A 22,689-nucleotide genomic window follows, 5' to 3' on the forward strand; every position below is an offset into this window, starting at 1 on the left:
TATATAGGAGCTCCGACGGCCTCTGCCTACGCCCGAAAAGTAGGGCCAGTTATTGTCCTACGCTTTCATGGTAATCAACAATAAAAGACGCCTTTAGCATCCCAAATTTTACTGGCCGCTACGCTTCTGATATGAACACTGGCATTCATCCACTGCCTTTATTGCTGACACCTTTCTGAAGTATAAAAACAACTGGATTCTTTCTGAAAATATCTACACAATGATGAGACATTCATTTTCACTTCGTACTGTCCAGAACAAACGGACATTCTCCTTTCACAAAACTTCCTCATTTTAACGCTGCAAGCTGAATGTGATCATTCTTTTGAAATGTTTTAATCTGAGATCGCCCAGTCTAATACCACGGCGTTTTAATCTGAAAACGTAAAGTAGAGAACTCTGAGATGGATAATCTGGGAGAAGCAAGACTAAGACTGAATTCAAACTACTGAAAATGATCAATCTCTATACAGGTACCTTCACTACTTACAAATGCCTTTCTGTTGGTGATAAACTATCCGAAGCAAAGAATGTAATTACAGAAAGGCTCTTCAGTTTATTATTCTATTGAAAGTAGCCTACTATGCTGAAAAGGCGTGTGAAAGAACTAATTCACAGAAGAAGATGACTGTTGATTTACCTCATTGCACAGCAAACACCAGCAAAACAAAATATAAGCATGATTTTAGAATTCCACCTTGAGCAAAATGCAATTTCAGTAGCATCTTGTTTTTCATTGTACACCATATTTGTGGATTGTGTATTTTCCTGACTGTACTATGCAGTGGAGATGTTGTACTTTTACTTTTTAGCAACTTTGTTGTTAATGAACTAATTTAAATTTCCATTTATGGCATACTGTATGGTAACAGGCTACTAAATGATAAGCTAGGCAGTAACAGTATGAATATCTTTAACCAAATAATAATATCACTTAATATGTACCATGACGTAAGCAAACCTATACAGAAAAGGTTTAATCTTCATTATGTGTAATATCTTAGAAACTAAAATTTATCTTAGTAGTTAACAGTTCCAGAATGACGTAAACATCTGATTGTGAAATTGTTAAGGAGTGATGTGTTTTTTACTGTTCTCGGTGTGCCATCCAAATAAACTGCCAGCTTAAATGTAAAAAAATACACTAATGAAATGGTTTTCACATAGAGCTCACTTAAGGTACACACTGAAATAAATGAATCTTTCTGTTCAGGGCTGCAGTTCGTTACGTAGTATCACACCAAGCAAATGAACATCATGCTTCACATTAATACAATGTACATGTAGCTGCAATGGACCTCATTATGCAACCATGCTGCCGGAACGCATCATGCTAATAAATATGAGTGAAAGGGACTGAAGCAGTACAAATTATTTTATAAAATTATTTCATAAATTTACAATACAGTCATATACATCAAACATTTCAAGATGATACGGATAAATCTAAGTTTAACTTTGTTGGTAAGTGGTAATGATTATCACATCGTCAAAACTTTTCAAACTGTTTTCACAACTTGCACAGTTTCAAAGTTAATGATAAATTTCGGTTCTTCTGCATACAAGGGTTTCTATATTCTGCTGCAATTTTCGTTACGGAGGAGTATCGGCCCTGCTGAACTCATCCAGAGTGTATGGAGGCTTCTTGCGACGACTGATAGTGTGAAATGTTATCAAGCATTCTCAATTGAGTACGTGTGAGGACCATAAGTCGTTACATATGGTTGTTTTCTATGTCCTGGAGGAAGATGTTTACAATGCAAGGCAAGGGTGGCGTGCTCGTGCAATATTGAGTTTCTAACAGAGTCATGAATGCCGATTCCAGTGTTAGCCAGGAAGGACGCTTACGCCCCTGAGTTTCGTGTGGGAGGAACTGTGGGGGCCGTTGTAGCAAATATCACAGCGAGCGTGGAGTCAGGAGAGTGCATTAAGCACAAACATTGTTTATTCAGTATGACTTCCGTACAGGAGGCCGATGTCGGCGTCCCTGCGGCGTTTGTGGTCGTCCAAGCAGAGGCGTGTTACCTCGCCACCTGCCCAAATAGCAAAACTCATCTACTATTTTTAGTGTCTCATTGGCGTATCTAATTACGTCAGCATCGCCTGATTTACACCGAAGCGCCGAAACAACTGGTACAGGCACGCGTATTAAAATACAGAGATATGTAAACAGGCTGTCGGTAACGCTTATGAGACAAGAAGTGTCTGGCGCAGTTGTTGGATCTGTTACAGCTGCTACAACGGCACATTATCAAGATTTAAGTGAGTTTGAACGTGGTCTTATCATCGGTGCACGGGCAATAGAACACGGCGTCTCGGAGGTAGCGATGAAGTGGGGATTTTACCGTACGACCATTTCATAAGTGTACCGTCACTATCAAGAATCCTGTAAAACATCAAATCTCCAACATCGCTGCGGCCGGAAAAAGATCATACAAGAACGGGACCAACAACTACTGAGTAGAATCGTTCAACGTGGCAGAAGTGCAACCCTTCTGCAAATTGCTGCAGATTTCATCGCTGGACCATCAAGAAGTGTCAGCGTGCTAACCATTCAACAAAACGTCATCGATGTGAGCGTTCGGAACAGTAGGCCCACTCGTGTACCCTTGATGACTGCACGTCACAAAACTTTACGCCTCGCTTGGGCCCGTCAACACCGACATTGGGCTGTTGATGACTAGAAACATGTTGTCTGGTCGGACGAGTTCCATTTCAAATTGTATCGAGTGAATGGACGTGTACCGGTATGGAGACAACCTCATAAATCCATGGACCCTGCATATCAGCAGCTTCTGTAACTAATTGGCGGAGGCTCTGTAATGGCATGGAGCGTGTGCAGTTGGAGTGAGCTGGGACCCCTGATACGTCTAGATTCGACTCTGACAGGTGACACGTACATAAGCATCCCGTCTATTCACCTGCATCCAATCATGGCCATTGTTCATTCCGAAGTACTTGGGCAATTCCAGCCGGACAATTCGACACCCCACACATCCAGAATTGCTGTGGAGTGGCTCCAGAAACACTCTTCTGAGTTTAAACACTTCCGCTGGCCACCAAACTCCCCAGACATGAACAACATTGAGCATATCTAGGATGCCTTGCAACGTGCTGTTCAGAAGGGATATTCAGCCCGTCGTACTCTTCATCTACATCTACATCTGCACTTATACCTCGCAATCCACCCAACAGAGTGTGGCGGAGGGCACTTTACGTGCCACTGTCATTACCTCCGTTTTCTGTTCCAGTCGCGTATGGTTCGCGGGAAGAACGACTGTCTGAAATCCTCTGTGCGCGCTCGATTCTCTCTAATTTTACATTCGTGATCTCCTCGGGAGGTATAAGTAGGGGGAAGCAATATACTCGATACCTCATCCAGAAACGCACCCTCTCGAAACCTGGCGAGCAAGCTACACCGCGATGCAGAGCGCCTCTCTTGCAGAGTCTGCCACTTGAGTTTGCTAAACATCTCCGTAACGCTATCACGGTTACCAAATAATCCTGTGACGAAACGCGCCGCTCTTCTTTGGATCTTCTCTATCTCCTCCGTCAACCCGATCTGGTACGGATCCCACACTGATGAGCAATACTCAAGTATAGGTCGAACGAGTGTTTTGTAAGCCACCTCCTTTGTTGATGGACTACATTTTCTAAGGACTCTCCCAATGAATCTCAACCTGGTACCTGCCTTACCAACAATTAATTTTATATGATCATTCCACTTCAAATCGTTCCGCACGCATACTCTCAGAAATTTTACAGAAGTAACTGCTACCAGTGTTTGTTCCGCTATCATATAATCGTACAATAAAGGATCCTTCTTTCTATGTATTCGCAATACATTACATCTGTCTATGTTAAGGGTCAGTTGCCACTCCCTGCACCAAGTGCCTATCCGCTGCAGATTTTCCTGCATTTCGCTACAATTTTCTAATGCTGCAACTTCTCTGTGTACTACAGCATCATCCGCGAAAAGCCGCATGGAACTTCCGACACTATCTACTAGGTCGTTTATATATATTGTGAAAATCAATGGTCCCATAACACTTCCCCCCCCTCCCCCCCCCCCCCCCTGTGGGTCCGGAGGTTAGAATAGGCCCGAGGTATTCCTGCCTGTCGTAAGAGGCGACTACAAGGAGTCCATCTCCCTCAAAGGGGTAGTTAGCGCCTGCGTCCGGAGACGGACGGTTCCACGACCTATATTTGTGGTCTTTTTGGTTTTTCACTTCTCGTTTCTTCCTTCCTTTGGTTGGTTCCTTTCTTTGTTCTTCTCCATCTCACTGTCTTCCTTACTCTTCTCCTTGCCTTCTTCTCCTTGCCTTCTTCTCATTGCCTTCTTCTCCTTGCCTTCTCTGGTCTCCGCCTCGGCGTTTGAGACAGTCTGTCCTCTCTCTCCCTTCCTTTTCCTCTTCTTCCTTCCTCCCTGTGCGCGCCTGAAGGCCGACCCACGCGTTCGCACGCGTAGCCGGTGACGGGGTAACGCGTAATTCCCCGCCCTGGGTAGACAAGTAAGGCACGCACGTACCCCCTGGTAAAGGCCAGGCCCAGGGAGGGGTGATTGCCTGAGCTGATACTTTCTGACCATGCCGATTGGTCCCTCTGTCTGTTTCTCGGGAGGTGTGACCTGAGGTGTAAACATTCACCTAAGGCGGGAGTGCCCTCTGAGAGGGTCCCCATAAGGAAGGAGCGCGCTATCGGAGACGCTGGCAATCATGGGGGATTCCTCCGCAATGGATTTCTCTTCTTCTCTCTCGACTTCTGCCCACAAACGGAAACATGACCAGCCACCAGTGACAAAAGTACTACCGCCTGCCCCACAATTCCTCGTCGTTTCTCGATCTGAGGACGGAAAGGATTTTTCCTCTGTCAACCCTTTCGTTATCCAGAAGGGCGTAGATGCCATAGCCGGTACTGTTAAGTCTTGTACAAGGTTGCGTAATGGTGCCTTGTTACTAGAAACTGAGAGCGCCTTTCAGGCACAGAAACTGCTTCGAGCCACGCTCCTGTACACGTTCCCTGTCCGGGTGGAGGCTCACCGAACTTTGAATTCGTCTCGTGGTGTGGTCTAAACTAGATCCCTCGACGGATTGACTGACGAGGAGATTCAGTCTTTCCTCGCTGAGCAGGGCGTGACGGCTGTCCATAGGGTCATGAAAAAGGTCAACAATGACCTTGTACCGACCTGGACACTTCTTGACCTTTGATAGCGTTCAGCTGCCATTGCGCATCAAAGCGGGCTACGATGTTATTTCTGTTCGCCCCTATGTCCCGACACCTACGCGCTGCTACCAGTGTCAGCGTTTTAATCACAATCGCCAGTCTTGTTCCAATGCGGCTAAATGTGTCACTTGTGGCAGGGATGCCCATGAGGGTGACGGTCCACCTCCGTCTCCTCGTTGTGTGAACTGTCAGGGTGACCATGCAGCGTCCTCCCGCGACTGTCCCATCTATAAAGAAGAACGCTGTATCCAAAAAATTCGGGTCAAGGAGAAAGTGTCCACCTCGGCTGCTCGCAAGCTATTTGCTAGTAGGAAGCCCACGCTGCTCCCAGCGGGGAAATACAGTACTGTCCTCGCCTCTCCTCGGACTACCAGGGAGGTGGCAACCCAGACATGCGATCTGACATTCAGCACCACGGTCGTCCGTTCGGCCAGTGCTAAGATCGCGCGGTCGACGTCTCCTCTTCCTCCCATCACCCCACAGAAACGAGCCCCTTCATCAGCTTCTGCTAAGACGAAGAAGTCAGATGCACGGGCCTTCAAGAAGAAACCGTCCCGTGCAGACTTCCTACGTACCTCGACCTCCCAGCCATCGACCAGTACTTCCACCAAACGACCTTCCAAGAAGGCTCATAAGAAGCACAGTTCTCCTTCTCCGCCACGGCGCATTTCTTCTCCTGCGCCACCCAGCGGTTGCCGCCCCAAGCCGTCATCCATTTCGCCTGGCCGCACCGCTGGTAGCCGAACATCTGGCCGTTCACTGGCGGAGGAAGCTCCCCCTCCCGGCCATCTGACCAAGATGGCCGATGAACCTATAGAACCAATGGACGATGACTGTCCGCTTACTGATAGCGGCGGCAGTGCTCGCTCGAAGCCAGGCCCTCAGCGGCCTTCGAGGTGTCCCCTTCTTTCATCTTCCTTTTCGTCTTACGATGGCACTTATTCACTGGAATATTCGCAGCATTCGCTCCAACCAAGAGGACTTGAAGTTCCTGCTCCGCTTGCACCGTCCGCTCGTCGTAGCCCTCCAGGAAACGAAGCTACGCCCATGCGATCAAATTGCCTTGGCACACTACACCTCTGTGCTTTTTGACCTACCCCCTGTGGTAGGTATTCCGGCTCATGGAGGGGTAATGTTGCTGGTCCGGGATGATATTTACTACGATCTCATCACATTGCACACCGGCCTGCAGGCAGTTGCCATCCGAATTACTCTCCCCACTTTCACATTCTCCATTTGTACCGTTTACACTCCATCGTCGTCTGCCGTTACCAGGGCAGACATGATGCAAATTATTGCCCAGCTACCTGCACCATTTTTGTTAACTGGAGACTTCAATGCCCACCATCCCCTTTGGGGCTCTCAGGCATCCTGCCCGAGGGGCTCTCTGTTAGCAGACCTTTTCAACCAGCTCAATCTTGTCTGCCTCAATACTGGCGCCCCTACTTTTCTCACACCTATTCCCATTTAGACCTCTCTATATGTACTACCCAACTTGCACGCCGGTTTGAGTGGTATCCACTTTCTGATACATATTCGAGCGACCACTTCCCGTGTGTTATCTACCTCCTGCAGCATACCCCCTCTCCGTGCTCATCTAGTTGGACCATCTCCAAAGCAGATTGGGGCCTCTTCTCTTCCAGGGCGACCTTTCAGGATCAAACCTTCACAAGCTGCGATCGTCAGGTCGCACACCTCACGGAAGTCATTCTCACTGCTGCTGAATATTCCATCCCTCACCCTACTTCTTCTCCACGTCGCGTACCGGTCTCCTGGTGGACCGCAGCATGTAGAGACGCTTTACGTGCTCGTCGACGTGCTTTACGCACCTTTAAACGCCACCCTACAGTGGCGAATTGTATCATTTATAAACGATTACGTGCACAGTGTCGTCGTATTATTAAAGAAAGCAAGAAAGCCAGCTGGGCTGCTTTCACAAGCACCTTCAACAGCTTTACTCCTCCTTCTGTTGTCTGGGGTAGCCTGCGCCGGCTATCTGGCACTAAGGTCCACTCACCAGTTTCTGGCTTGACGGTCGCGAATGACGTCCTTGTGGCCCCTGAGGATGTCTCCAATGCCTTCGGCCGCTTTTTCGCAGAGATTTCGAGCTCCGCTCATTACCACCCTGCCTTCCTCCCCCGCAAACAGGCAGAGGAGGCTAGGCCACCTAACTTCCGCTCCTCGAATCGTGAAAATTATAATGCCCCATTCACCATGCGGGAACTCGAAAACGCACTTGCCCGGTCACGGTCCTCCGCTCCAGGGCCTGATTCTATTCATATTCAGATGCTGAAGAACCTTTCTCCTGCGGGTAAAGGTTTTCTTCTTCGTACTTACAATCGCATCTGGATTGAGGGACATGTTCCCGCATGCTGGCGCGAGTCTATTGTTGTCCCGATTCCTAAGCCGGGGAAGGACAAGCACTTGCCTTCCAGTTATCGCCCCATCTCACTTACCAGCTGTGTCTGTAAAGTGATGGAGCGAATGGTTAACTCTCGATTGGTTTGGCTGCTCGAGTCTCGACGCCTACTTACCATTGTACAATGTGGATTTCGTAGGCGCCGCTCTGCTGTTGACCATCTGGTTACCTTGTCGACCTCCATTATGAATAACTTCTTGCGGAAGCGCCCGACCGCGGCTGTGTTCTTTCATTTGGAGAAGGCTTACGACACCTGTTGGAGGGCGGGCATTCTCCGCACCATGCATACATGGGGCCTTCGCGGTCACCTCCCTCTTTTTATTCGTTCCTTTTTAATGGATCGACAGTTCATGGTACGTGTGGGTTCTGTCCTGTCAGACACCTTTCGCCAGGAGAATGGGGTGCCACAGGGCTCAGTTTTGAGCGTCGCTCTCTTCGCCATAGCGATCAATCCAATAATGGATTGCTTCCCAGCTGATGTATCAGGCTCCCTTTTCGTGGACGATTTTACCGTCTATTGCAGCGCGCAGCGTATACGTTTCCTGGAGCGCTGTCTTCAGCGTTCTTTTGACCGTCTTTACTCCTGGAGTGTCGCCAATGGCTTCCGTTTTTTTGCCGAGAAGACGGTCTGTATTAACTTCTGGCGCTACAAAGAGTTTCTCCCACCGTCCTTACGACTCGGTCCCGTTGCTCTCCCATTCGTGGAGACAACAAAATTTTTAGGTCTTACATTTGACAGGAAACTTAGCTGGTCTCCACATGTGTCATATTTGGCTGCCCGTTGTACCCGTTCTCTAAATGTCCTCCGTGTTCTCAGTGGTATGCCGTGGGGAGCGGATCGAACCGTCCTACTTCGTCTATATCTGTCGATCGTCCGCTCCAAGCTGGATTATGGGAGCTTCGTATACTCCTCTGCACGGCCATCCATCTTACGCCACCTCAACTCCATACAACATCGGGGTTTACGACTTGCGATCGGAGCGTTTTATACTAGTCCCGTCGAGAGTCTTCATGCTGACGCTGGTGAATTGCCACTCACCTACCGGCGCGATATACTGCTTTGTCGGTATGCCTGTCGGCTACTGTCAATGCCCGACCACCCGTCTTATCGTTCCTTTTTTGACGACTCTCTCGACCGTCAATACGGGTTGTATGTCTCTGCCCTGCTACCCCCTGGAGTTCGCTTTCGTCGCCTCCTTCAACACCTTAATTTTTCACTCCCTGCAACCTTTCGAGTGGGCGAGAGCCACACGCCACCTTGGCTCCAGGCTCAGGTTCGCGTTCACCTTGACCTCAGCTCGCTCCCAAAGGAGGTTACCCATGGTTCGGTCTACCACTCCCGTTTTGTCGAACTTCGTTCGAAGTTCATTAATATGACCTTCATTTATACAGATGGCTTTAAGACCAATGACGGGGTCGGGTGTTCTTTTATTGTCGGGGCACAAAGTTTCCAATACCGGCTCCATGGCCATTGTTCGGTCTTCACAGCTGAGCTCTTTGCCCTCTACCAGGCTGTTCTTTACATCTGCCGCCTCCGAAATTCTGCTTATGTCATCTGCTCCGATTCCCTGAGCGCCATCCAGAGCGTCAGTTATCCGTATCCGGTTCACCCCTTTGTGCACCGGATCCAACGCTCTCTTCAGCAGCTGGTGGACGTCGGTTCTCCGGTTAGCTTTATGTGGGTTCCTGGCCATGTCAGTATCCCTGGGAACGAAGCTGCAGATGCCGCGGCCAAGGCTGCGGTCCTCGAGCCTCGGACAGCTTCTTGTTGTGTCCCTTCGTCAGATTGTAGCAGGGTCATTTGTCGCCGCATTTTATCGCTGTGGCATGCCGATTGGGCTGCCCTTACAGACAACAAGCTTCGGGCCTTGAAACCTATTCCCGCGGCTTGGACGTCCTCCTCCCGCCCATCTAGGCGGGAGGAGGTCGTTTTGGCCCGGTTACGAATTGGACACTGCCGGTTCAGCCATCGCCATCTGCTGACGGCTGCGCCGGCGCCGTTCTGTCCATGTGGGCAATTGCTGACGGTCCGCCACATTTTAACGTCCTGTCCGGATTTTAACACACTGCGCCTTGATCTTGGCCTGCCATGTACTCTAGATGCCATTTTAGCGGATGACCCACGAGCAGCTGCTCGCGTTCTTCATTTTATCAACTTGACAAACCTCTCTAAGGACATTTGATCATGCTGTTTTTTTTAATCCTGTGCCTGCCAGTCTGTCTTTTATCGTGTTTTCCCTTTTAGTTGCTGTTTTAAACTTGTGCCTCGCGGTGCATTCCTAACGTAGTCTGGGCGCTAATGACCATTGAAGTTGTGCGCCCTAAAACCACAAAAAAAACCATAACACTCCCCTGTGGCACGCCAGAGGTTACTTTAACGTCTGTGGACGTCTCTCCATTGATAACAACATGCTGTGTTCTGTTTGCTAGAAACTCTTCAATCCAGCCACACAGCTGGTCTGATATTCCGTAGGCTCTTACTTTATCAGGCGACAGTGCGGAACTGTATCGAACGCCTTCCGGAAGTCAAGGAAAATAGCATCGACCTGGGAGCCTGTCTCTAATATTTTCTGGGTTTCATGAACAAATAAAGCGAGTTGGGTCTCACACGATCGCTGTTTCCGGAATCCATGTTGATTCCTACATAGTAGATTCTGGGCTTCCAAAAACGACATGATACTCGAGCAAAAAACAGATCGACGTCAGAGATATAGGTCTATAGTTTTGCGCATCTGCTCGACGACCCTTCATGAAGACTGGGACTATCTGTGCTCTTTTCCAATCATTTGGAACCTTCCGTTCCTCTAGAGACTTGCGGCCCACGGCTGTTATAAGGGGGGCAAGTTCTTTCGCGTTCTCTGTGTAGAATCGAATTGGTATCCCGTCAGGTCCAGTGGACTTTCCACTGTTGAGTGATTCCACTTGCTTTTCTATTCCGTGGACACTTATTTCGATGTCAACCATTTTTTTGTTTGTGCGAGGATCTAGAGAAGGAACTGCAGTGCGGATTTACGGACAGCCATGCAGGATTCATGTTGTCAGTTCCCTCCAGCACTGCTTCAGACATTAGTCGAATCCATGGCACGTCGTGTTGCGGCACTTCTGTGTGCTCGAGTGGGCCGTACACGATATTAGGCAGGTGTACCAGTTTCTTTGGCTCTTCTGTTTAATTCGACTACCTTCCATTGCCTTATTTTACTTTTATCTATGTTAAACTTAGGATGTATTTCTAAGAACACTTCGACTGGTCTTTCTAATCCTTAGTCGTCTCTTATTGCAGCGTCATTGGCAAATCTCAAAGTTTGCAAACAGACATATCGTCTGATGGGATAACCGCAATCACTGGTTTTTCCAATATTATTTATAATCCGTCTTGATTGCAAAAAATGTTTATTCACATGACCGGTTTCGGTTCCTCTAGAACCATCTCCAGATGTGCAATTTCGGTTACAGGCGTAACCCATCCATACACAGTATGTGAAGGTTGCTGTGTATGGACGGGTTACTCCTATAACCGAAATTGCACATCTGGAGATAGTTCTAGAGGAACCGAAACCGGTCATGTGAATAAACATTTTTTGCAATCGGATTATATACATTCGAAATCTCAAAGTTTTTGAAATTTCATCCTGAAATTGAACTTAACTGTAATATCGATCCACTATCTAAATCAATATATGAAAATTTGTGCCGCGTCAGGACTCGAACCAGGATTTCCCGCTCCATCGCCTTACCGCTTTAACTATCCGAACAAGCTCCCCGATCTACCAATTTTAATAATCGATGAGAAGAAATAGATGATTGGGTGACATATGGAAATTGCATCTGTGTGGGAAGCGTGCTCTGATACGCCAAGTGGTAAGACGACAGCCCGCGATAAGCGGAAAATTCGGGTACGAGTCCCGTTCACGCACAAAGTTGCATATGTCGCTTTAGCTAGAACATCTATACCTATTGCCGTTAAGTTGCATTTCAGGAATAAATTTAAGTATCTGACACTGTAATTCACCATTAAAATATAAGCTAAAAATTTTTATTTCTTTTTCCTGAAAGTTAAATTGCTTTCTAAATTTCTTCTTGGTTTCCCTTACAACTTTCTCAATGTATGAAAAATGGTTCAAATGGCTCTAAGCACTATGGGACATAACATCGGAGGTCATCAGTCCCCTAGACTTAGAACTACTTAAACCTAACTAACCTAACTAACCTAAGGACATCACACACATCCATGCCCGAGGGGGGATTCGAACCTGCGACCGGTGCAGCGGTGCGGTTCCGGACTGAAGCGCCTAGAACCGCTCGGCCACAGCGGCCGGCCTCTCAATGTATAGACTGAATAAAATATTAAGACATTGCTATTGAATGTGGAGCTCTATCTGCGATTACAATGCATACTAAGAGGGTGACTTATATTGCCCACGGAATCAGTATTTATCCAAAGGTAATTTTTTTCTGTATTTGTCCAAATCGAAATGTAACTCAAATTAATTCATAAAATTGAAGAATAGCACGTTTGTACACACATTATTTGCGTGTTTCTCGCTCATTTCAAGACTGTGCAGGTTTGAGCAACAACAAAAAAACATCCTGAAAACTGGACATACTATAAGTAGTGAGTGATCCACGTTCTTTCACTCTATAAAATTCTCTTCTTTCAGGCTGTCAATCGCTATTTATTATCTCTAGATTACAGGTTCCAGGTACTGCCGCCCATCGTATTAGTTAAAAATGTAGAAGCAACCTACAACTGTGGGCGTAAATTCGAAAATAAATGTTACAAATTATTGGTTAAAAACAGTCTTGGTTGCAATTTAGTTTTTTTTTATTTTTCAACGACCCGTTTCGGCTTATTTAGGAATCTTCAGGTTATCTTTTCTAGATGGACGCGAGAGGCACCAAGATCTGTATAACGCATTCCCGTTCACAGGAGCGAGTGACTGTTACTCGCTCCTGTGAACAGGAACGCGTTATGCAGATCTTGGTGCCTCTCGCGTCCATCTAGAAAAGATAACCTGAAGATGCCTAAATAAGGCGAAAAGCGTCGTTGAAAACTAAAAAAAAAAACTAAATTGCAACCAAGACTGTTTTTAACCAATACTGGTAAGCAATGGTTTGCTGTTATGCCACATATGGACTGGAAGAATTTCTAAATGTTACAAACCTCACTCCTGAACGTTACCTTCATCTACTTGCCTGTGTTGTGGAGTTCATGTTTACTACCTCTCTCTTGCTTCTTAATGCTGTGACCAGAATGATTTTTTTGTAACAGACTTCAAAATTCCTCTCAAATTGACCAACGTAAAATTTGTTTTTCAGTATTGATGACAATGAAACTGATAATGTTTCTGTAACAGTGGTTATTGCGTAACTAGGAATGTGGTGTGTCATACAATCTTTGCTTTTGTAAATATATGAAAGATAAACTAGTTTTATAATATTTTAACTTTTAAACTCCTTAGCATCAGTATTTGAGTTTATATTTTTAACCGGCCTGAAGACGTGTGGTAATGTGTGAAACCAGTAACCCAGACATAATAAACAATGATCGATAGACAGAAAAGAGAACATTTTTACTAACAAAATCATCTCGTCAGTGTTTAACGGAGACGCTGGGGCCCTCCTTAGTTGTCGCGAACCGCCTGTCGTCTTAAGCATGAGAAGCGACACGGCACTTCAGCCTCCCAGCCGAGTTTCTGCTTCGGCCGGCCTTTAAACTTTCCCAAAATTTGGTAACTCTGGGTGCTTACAAGACAGGCAAGCCGCGCCAACGCCAGAGCCACCTGGGGGGAAACACGGGGAGGTAGGTCTGACAGCCCAGTACCCAGACGCTCGCCCAGTTACTGATTCTGGCAATTACTTTATATACATTACTCTGGATTTTAACTCGGACATCTGACGTTTGCAAAACTGTCTCCTACATTCTGTTTCCTCTGAAATACACGATTAGTAACTGCAAAATATACACAGTGGGTCCTACTCCAGCTGCTGTTGCAGAACAATAAGATGTGCTTCAAAAAATTCATCTAATGCACAAAACAACGATGACTATTCGGAAAGTAAGGTCAGGTCGGCCGCAAAATGGAAACCACTGTGAAAATCAACAATGTTTTATTTGTAGCAGTTAGTTACACCTTCCAGCTACTTCTCTACATAGTCACCACACCGACTTAGATATTTATCATAGCGTTGTAACAACTTTCCGTTACACTCGCCATAGAAGGCAGCCGCCTGTGCATTCCACCAATTCTCTACACTGGTATACAGCTCATTGTCTATGTCAAAATGTTGTCTTCCTAGCGGGCGGTTCATCTAAACAGGGATGAACATCATGGGCAGACAGTATGTGCTGTATTGTGGTTGATAACTTCTCATCGAAAACGCTGAAGGAGCATCTTCAGTGCCCCTGCAGAGTGCGGCCGAGAATCGTCATGGAAGAAGGAAACGCACGACAGGTGTGTTGTGTGGGCTGCGTGGTATCAGGCGAAATCTCTTATCAGGTCCTCATACATAGTGGCAGATATTATTTTCTAGACATATCTGCGTGCTCACTGTGGGTTAAGAACTGAAAGGACCGACGCGATCAGCGGGGGTATTAGATACAGTGTCCAATACATCGGTGCAAAGCTTCGTTGGATCTGTATTGTGGTTTCCATTTCACGCCAGATCGGACCTTACTTTCTTAATAGCTCTCGTATATCTTCTACGTGAATAAAGATAAAAACTTGGCCTGTATTTATTTTCAAACCAGTCATCCGAATTTAAAAGGTTATATCTTTTACATGCATGTGTCTTGAGTGCATTAATTTATTATTATTACTTTTCAAATTACTGCAGTCTCTTTTGAAACCAATAATACAGGACTTTTTGTCCAAGGACATTATGTCAAATTTTGCAAACTTTCCATAATTACACTTAGCACCAAACTTTTCGTTTGCCTTTCACAAATCTTAAACGTACCTACCATCAAACGCAAGACAAATGCGCAGGCTATAGCGAAACTCGGTCCGAACTTTTGCGATCATGCGTGGAGCGGCTGCGTTTATTGATGTTACTTTGCAAAGTCACAGTTCATCGTAGGTTGCTGGAAATGGAGTAACAGAGACGAATGCCACTAAAATGTCGCAGACCGTGAGGTGACCTTGGAGGCCAATTGTGCAATATACGAGCCGTAGACTCCTTACTACCGATCCGTGGCTGGGGCAGCTCATTGTTAAGAAATATTGTCCGATGCAGCTGAGAGTACGGTGGTGCTCCGTCGTGTTTAAAAATTAAATTTTCGGCATGTTCTCACAACTGTGAAAAGAATTACATCTCTCAGGTACCCGATTTTTATCAGCAAAAAAGCTCGAGTCGTAAATATCGAGGCAAATTTTAAGAAGTTTGGGTTAGTCTCTCTCGTGCTCGAGTGTGGTGCGTGTACGAATCAAAGTAGGTCCGAATATCCTTTTATTGGGAAACAATCCGCTCTCATATACAAAATTTTAACCCATGAATCAAATTCAGGAACGCATTCTAATTACAAACAATATATACAAATTTACCTCGGCACTTAACACTTACAGGGATTGGACAAAAATACGGAAACACCGCAAGAAAGGTATGCTTGAACATAAATGCCATGTCTCTGCAATATCGTTTCTTCCAGGAGCGCTAGTTCTGCAAGTTTCGCAGAAGAGCTTCTGCGAAATTTGGAAGGTAGGAGACGAGGTACTGGCAGAATTGGAGTTGTGAGGACGGGTCATGAATCGTGCTTGGGTAGCTCAGATGGTAGAATACTTGCCCGCGTAAGGAAAAGGTCCCGAATTCGAGTCTCGGTCCGGCGCACAGTTTTAATCTGCCAAGAGATTTCATAAATGCAGATGCTAGCCAACACTGCAGACTGCACTGTTGTAGTTGATCACGAACGACACCTGTGCGATGTTGTTCACACGTTGCAAGAGTCTGTCTTGACCAGAGCAGTGTTCTGTATAGTTTTGAGTGCGTTACGTCGGAGCTAAGTGAAATCGAACGTGGGCAAATTGTTGGTGCTCGTATGGTGATGACGATGATGATGATCGTTTGTGGGGCGCTCAACATCGTGGTTATCAGCGCCCGTACCAGTTCCCAATCTTTTCATTTCCAGTCTTGCTACTTCCCGAATGATGATGAGATGGTGATGATGGGGACAACACAAACACCCAGTCCCCGGGCGGAGAAAATCACCGACCTGGCCGGGAATTGAACCCCGGGGTCCAGAGGCAGCAACGCTAGCCGCTAGACCACGAGTTGCGGACAGGGGCTCGTACGGTGGATGCTTCAGTAAACAAAGGAGCCGGAGGGTTCCGTGTTTCAAGAGGCACCGTATCTGTTTTATACGACGTAAAAGGAAAGCAGAAAAGCATCATCCGTTTAATCAGAGCACGGACTAATATGTGTGTTCAGTGATGGTCACAGACGCTCCTTGAAGTGGACTCTGACGAAAAATAAGTGGACCTAGGTGTAAAAGTCACTGTAGGACTTAATGTCACTCTCGAGAACCCTGTCAGCACTAAATAACACGAATGGAGCTTCGTAAGCAGGGAATTGCACGGCGAGCTAGTAATCAAAAATCACTCATCAATGATACGAACACGAAAACGTGATGTAGAAGCCATAAAACCTGGACTATGGAACAATGAAAGAAAGTCTTTACTTCAGATTAGATTTGTCTAACACTGTTTTCAACTTCTGGACGAGTTTACGTCCAAGAGTGAATTGGCAGGGGGTCGGTGATGATTTGAGTAGTCATATGATAGTACTCCATGGGCCCCATAGTTACTCTGCAAGGTCGTATTACTGCCAAGGCATTGTGATCTTTTCGGCTGATCACGTCCATCCCATGGTAAAACAGATGTTCCCCAATGATGCTTTGTTCCAAGACGGCAGCATCTACTTTCATACAGTTCCCACTGCCCAGTACAGTCACCAAATCTCAATATTAATGAGCCATTTAGGCGGAAATGGTGCGTAATCTATCTCGATAATCGTTACCTAAACTCGCTACTATTTTGCAAAAAGAATGGTAAAAGATTGCCTCGAAAACCATACTGGACATGTGTCTATCCATTCCGAAACGGCAGGAGCCCACTTTGAAAGCCAACGGGTTTCCTACATCGTTTTATGCGTAGTAAATTTCCACATATTTGTCCATTTCCTGTACTTTGCAAGCCCATAGGTTCATAGTCAGCATAGCAAAAAGAAATTGAATCTAAGTAAGGATGAAAATCATACCACATATTTCAAAAGTGTGAGAGAGTTCAAGCAACGTACCTTATAGTTATTTGCAGTGCAATGGGAATGTGCCCCAGTTCGTTGCAGTGATATACAAAACGTAGGATACAGAATAAACACACTTTCTGTAGAACAAACACTGTGTCTCTACTTCCTTCGTCAGCTCCAGAATCTACCTTATTTGCTGAAATCATGCACAGAAATGTAACGAATAATACTCGTATACATTGTGATTACGACTGTTATTAAAGCAAATTACAATGAGAAAATCGTGAAGATATACCACGGGAGGTAGTCATGCAACAAACTCTTGGGTCAAGGGGTAGTACAGATATAAACTTAATTTTGTTTAAATAGGAAAAGGCATTACAAGGAGAACTACTGTGGCGAATGTTTAAATGGAAATTCATAAACCGATCTCGGCAAAGTGAATAAGTCACCAAGATGTACGTATTACTTGTATGTGGAGGACATTTCGCATTACAGATAGTTGAAGTGAAAAATAACTGAATGATTTGTGATCCAATACAGATCGCAAGGCATTTACAAAGATTCGGTAATGGAGAGATGACTCGATTGACTGCATTACCCTTTGGATGAATTAGCAGCAAGCAGATTCTGTACCGAGTCTCTGAATGAACTCGCCTCACAAAGACACAACGAAGCGTCAACCACACAGGAGACGCGTATTCAGTACATGAAAGTTACAGCTACTTCGCGATGCGAATCATGAAAATAGGTACGCATGAATCACACGTTCGTCGTGAATAATTAACAAGGTCACATACCAAGTGTGCATTTTCTGCGAGAAGGCTAGCAGCATCTCACCAGCTCACCAATCAGCATCCAGAAATACGTGGTGTTCCACCTAGAGTAACGTAAGAGTACTCTATTCATACTCGAGCTCAGCGGGTAGTGATCTGATCGTTTAGTTCATCCGGAAACCCAAAACACACTTTCCGTGAACCTTGCAGACTACCCCAGGTAAGCAAGCTGTATTTGATCGGTGCTAAGTACAAAATAGCGTCTTGGCAGTGACCCTCGTTCAAATGGCTCTGAGCACTATGGGACTTAACATCTATGGCCATCAGTCCCCTAGAACTTAGAACTACTTAAACCTAACTAACCTAAAGACATCACACAACACCCAGTCATTACGAGGCAGTGACTCTGGAATATGGGATAAGCGAAGTAACTGAACTGTGAGAAATACCAAACTGAAATATGAAAGTTGCAATTTAAGAGCCACTCTTCATGTGCTACTTATGTTCTGACGTTGTGGGGGATCGCTTTGTCAATAAACGTAAAAGTAAACTGTTGTCTACCACCTTCACGCCTGGAATGGATTCACAAAACGATTCATATTGTTTTTTATTACCATCATGAATGCTTTTAGCAGTTGATTCCTGTATAGTCTGAAACACTAACGTTGTCCCAAAACACGCCAGACACATACGTGAGAAACGGATATCTCTCAACTGGCATGGCGACTAAATTTTTGTGGACCATGTGCAAAATTCTGTTCAGTGCACCCTACGGCTTCAAAGATCATACGGTGGTGCTCTGTAGATTCCCCCTTACATAAATTGTATTTAAACAGCTGGTGCTTTGGCCGAATGTTTTGATCTGTAGTAGATGTAGTGCAGTACTCTCCACGAAAATCACGTCACACAGTTGTAACTGAATTGCACCTGTTGAAACAAAGAATACAAAATGCCTTTTGTTGCCGTATCACCGGGCGGACTCGACGCACGTTGTGCCATGAATGAGCTAGCCATCTAGTCGTACCTCGGGAACCAGTACCGGTAACCACAAGAACCGGAAACTTAGAACTGGTGCCAACGTAAGTTTCGTAGCGTAAGTTAAAATACACCACGAGTTTCTATTTCACTAATGTGGAAGATATAGTCATGTGAAATCGCGTGAATCTTTCTAAAACACAGAAGCGAAAAAAGTCTTGCACAGTCACGAATATATTTTGAAAATATGTTAAAATTAAGCCAAGTGTGACGTAGTTCTTTCACACAGTCGGTTTCAACTCAGTTAAGAGTTTTTCCAAATGCATTAAGTGCTTACGTGGAGAACAAAGCTTCCCGTAATTGTGTGTTTCGGACGAGTTGTTTATGAAGATCGAAGAGACGACCTATTCTAGCTTCTATTATTTTTCATGTCCTGATTTTAGTTCACTGTGGTCTTTTACAACGTCTTCAGGCGAATGCAACAATAATTCCACAATCGTTGCGAGCCCAGAGAAGTAATTATTTTTTGTTTGAAATTTTCTCCCACTAAAGATTTTTGGGAATATCAGAAAAGTTCATTTCCTTACCTACATCTATTTATTCTGAAGAATGACCCCCGTTCTAACCCTGAAATGCTCTCGGTATACAGGGTGACCATAATCAAAGCTCCAGTTTCAAGACGCTGTAGGAAGAGAGACACTGCTTAGAATGACGTCAAATTTGAACAGTATATTATTGACGTAGGACGAAACGTCATGGAACAAAAAAAAATTATCGAAAATTTAACCAGTAGATGGCGCCGTAAGCGTCAGAATATGCACAGATGAGCTGCCCACTACTGTGCCTCAGTCTGCGCCCGAGACGTCCAACATGACTGTGTGTCTATGAAGGTTCGCGCATTGATGCTAAAGCTCTTTTAAAAGGATGGTGACTGTGCGCCAGTAGCCCTCCAGATGTTCCGGACACTCAAGATTATAAATAAAGGCATTGGTACGACTTGTGCTAAGGGTCTAACGAAAATGATTACATAATTCGAAAACACAGGTTCTTTTAAAATGCAATGTTTTAGAGGAAGGAAAGCAGTTGATCCAACGTCTGTCGAGATGTGGCCATAGCACTACAGGATGGTTGGAGCGGTGGTGTGCAAACATGCCAGTGTACGGGGAATCGAGCGAACGTCGGACATGCCTGCGAGCACGATGCATAAAATCCTACGAAACATTCTGCGTTGCTACCCAAACAAGATCACGTACGTTCAGTAGGCTTCCTGCTGAACTACTAGCAAGACAAAAGTTCGTTCTGGAATTTCTGCTCACATGGAAGTGGTCGATGAACGGCCATGGAACATCCTGTGGGCAGACGAAGCCCATTTCTATCCCTAAGGACATTTCAGCACGCGAAATGCAGAATGCTTGCAACGGAAAATTCGTTCTGGACGCATTTTCAACCGGTACAACCTAATTCTGCAATGGAAACTTCGGGATGCGGGTTGACGGCACCATTTACCGTAGAGTGTATTTTTTCGAGGAGATAGGTCTTGCGGGCCGTATTTCCTGTACCGTCACTGGTAAACGCTAAGAGACTCGTTTGCGCACCAGCGGCATTCTAACCCCAGCAGCGTGCATATGTATGTGTGTGTGTGTGTGTGTGTGTGTGTGTGTGTGTGTGTGTGTGTGTGTGTGTGTGTGTGTGAAGGGGGAGGGGGTGAGGGGATAAATTTTATGTAATGTGGCGCTACTCCGCTCATTGCACAGCCAGTGAACTGGCTGCTGGACAGGTATTGCGGAAATGTTAGAATTATCAGCCGTCATTTCGCTACAGCCATCCGTCCAGATCACCTCATCTTCATCCGTGTGACTTCTGGCTGTGGGGTTATCTGAAAGATGTCATGTTTAGAGCTCCAATTAACGTAGGCCTAACTGAATTGGAGGCACGCATTGCTCAACGGGTTCCGGATATAACTACTGATACATTCCGATCTGTTGTGGAACTTGCTGTTTCTCGATTTCAACTTGTGATAGGAAACGACAGCATGTTGAACATGTCTAGGGCCAGTCTCACGACGGTTTGAAACAGATGTCATTTTGTTTTTTATAAGGCTTTTGGCCCCAGGGCAAATAAAAACAGAAGTCATTTCGATTTTTATACGGTTTTTGGCCTCAGGACAGAAGAAACCGACTATTCCCATCCAATGTGGTGGATATGGACAGTGATATAACTGTAGCTTGACGACTTGAGCAGTCATGGATATTGAACAGTACGGATGGTGTAATTTACAACTCAAACCAGAGCCATCGTATTTCGATTCATCATCTACCTTTTAGATTAACACACTTACATTTGTTGGTACAGTTTTCGTTTTTTCTGTTTTTTTCTTTTCTTTTATGAAGTGTCCCCCTGTGCCAATAACATGCTGTTCATATTTGACGTCGAGAATTTTAATTGTGGACACCCTGTGTATACGTGTTTACAAAGCTTTCTTCTTCTTCATGTGCCGTCTCCTCTAAGAAGGTTGGCTGTCATCATGGCAATTTCTGATCTTGATTTGGCTGATCTAAGGAGTTCTGACGTTGAACAGTTGTACCAATTTTTTAAATTGTCAATCCAGGATGTCCGTATTCTACCCCGCGTTCTCTTCCCACAAATTTTCCCTTCTAGTATTATTTGCAATATTTTGTAATTTACTCCCCTAATAACATGGCCTAAATATTGTAGCTTCCTTACTTTAATAATTTTAATTAATTCTTTTTCCTTTCCCATTCTTCTTAGGACATCTTGATTAGTAATCCTCGACACCCAACTAATTCTAAGTATTCTTCTATATGCCCACATTTCAAAAGCTTCTAAACTGTTCATGTCCTTCTTTTTCAATGTCCACGCTTCCATTCCGTATAATAATTTTGAGAATACATAGCATCTTAGCAACCTCATTTTTGTGTTTAAACAAATGTCTCTCTAACAGAATGCATTTTTCATCTTATTAAAGATACTTCTGGCCTGTCCTATTCTCGATTTAATTTCTTCTGAGCTTTCAATCTCCTCATTTACAATTGTTCCGAGATATTTAAATTTACGTACTTGATCGACTCTTTCCCTATTGATTGTAAGATTTTCTTGTTGGTGTGTTTTAGATATCACCATGAACTTAGTCTTGCTTACGTTAAGAGTCAAGCCAAATTCTTCACTTTTTTCTGCGACTTTGTCAAGAAGTAATTGTAGATCTTTGAGGTTTCCAGCTAGTAGTGCAGTGTCATCAGCAAACCTAGCATTGTTAATGTTTAGCCCATTCACTTTAATGCCAGCTATTTCATCTGATAGAGCTGCCTGGATTATGTCTTCTGAATACATATTAAACAATAAGGGTGAGAGAACGCAACCTTGTCTCACACCCCTCTTTATTTCTATATCATTCGATAACTCATTTTCTACCTTCACGGTTGCGGTTTGATTGTAGTAGAGGTTATATATAATGCGGATGTCTTTCTTATCAAGTGTTTTCTTTTCTAACAATTCTATGAGGTTTAGATATACATTATTTTGTGGGGTCATGGTTCTAGAAATTTTTGGAGAATCATGGATCGCATACAGCTGTATTGTCGCTTTATTAAACAACTAATTCCGGTCAGAAACAGACCATCCTCAAGTATAATGTAACATCATAATCGGATGCACTTGGTTTATGGCATGGTTCTTGTTAATAGTTGAGATTTCTCATTCATTCGTGCACCGTATGTCCAATATCGTTGTGGGAATGGTCGACGTTTTTTCTCTATACCTCTTGTACCGTTAATACTTACGAGTTAACTTAAGTTTATCCATAAAAATGGTGGTACAAATTTAATTACGCTTTATTTATGCCAAGAAACGCACGATTACCTGTCTTCAGTTGCCATCAATACTACGGTTTTATCGACAGCATTTTGAGTGTTGCAACTTTGCAAAATAATTATTCTGAGCCGTGGTTCTATTAATTTAATAGACTTTTGTATGGCGCCACTGGCTCAGGTGTAGTATCGACCATCCTTCTTGCGGGCCTAGCAGCAATATCAATGAGGAAGA

Source organism: Schistocerca serialis, chromosome 7 (genome assembly GCF_023864345.2).
Source record: "Schistocerca serialis cubense isolate TAMUIC-IGC-003099 chromosome 7, iqSchSeri2.2, whole genome shotgun sequence".
Lineage (NCBI taxonomy): Eukaryota > Metazoa > Arthropoda > Insecta > Orthoptera > Acrididae > Schistocerca > Schistocerca serialis.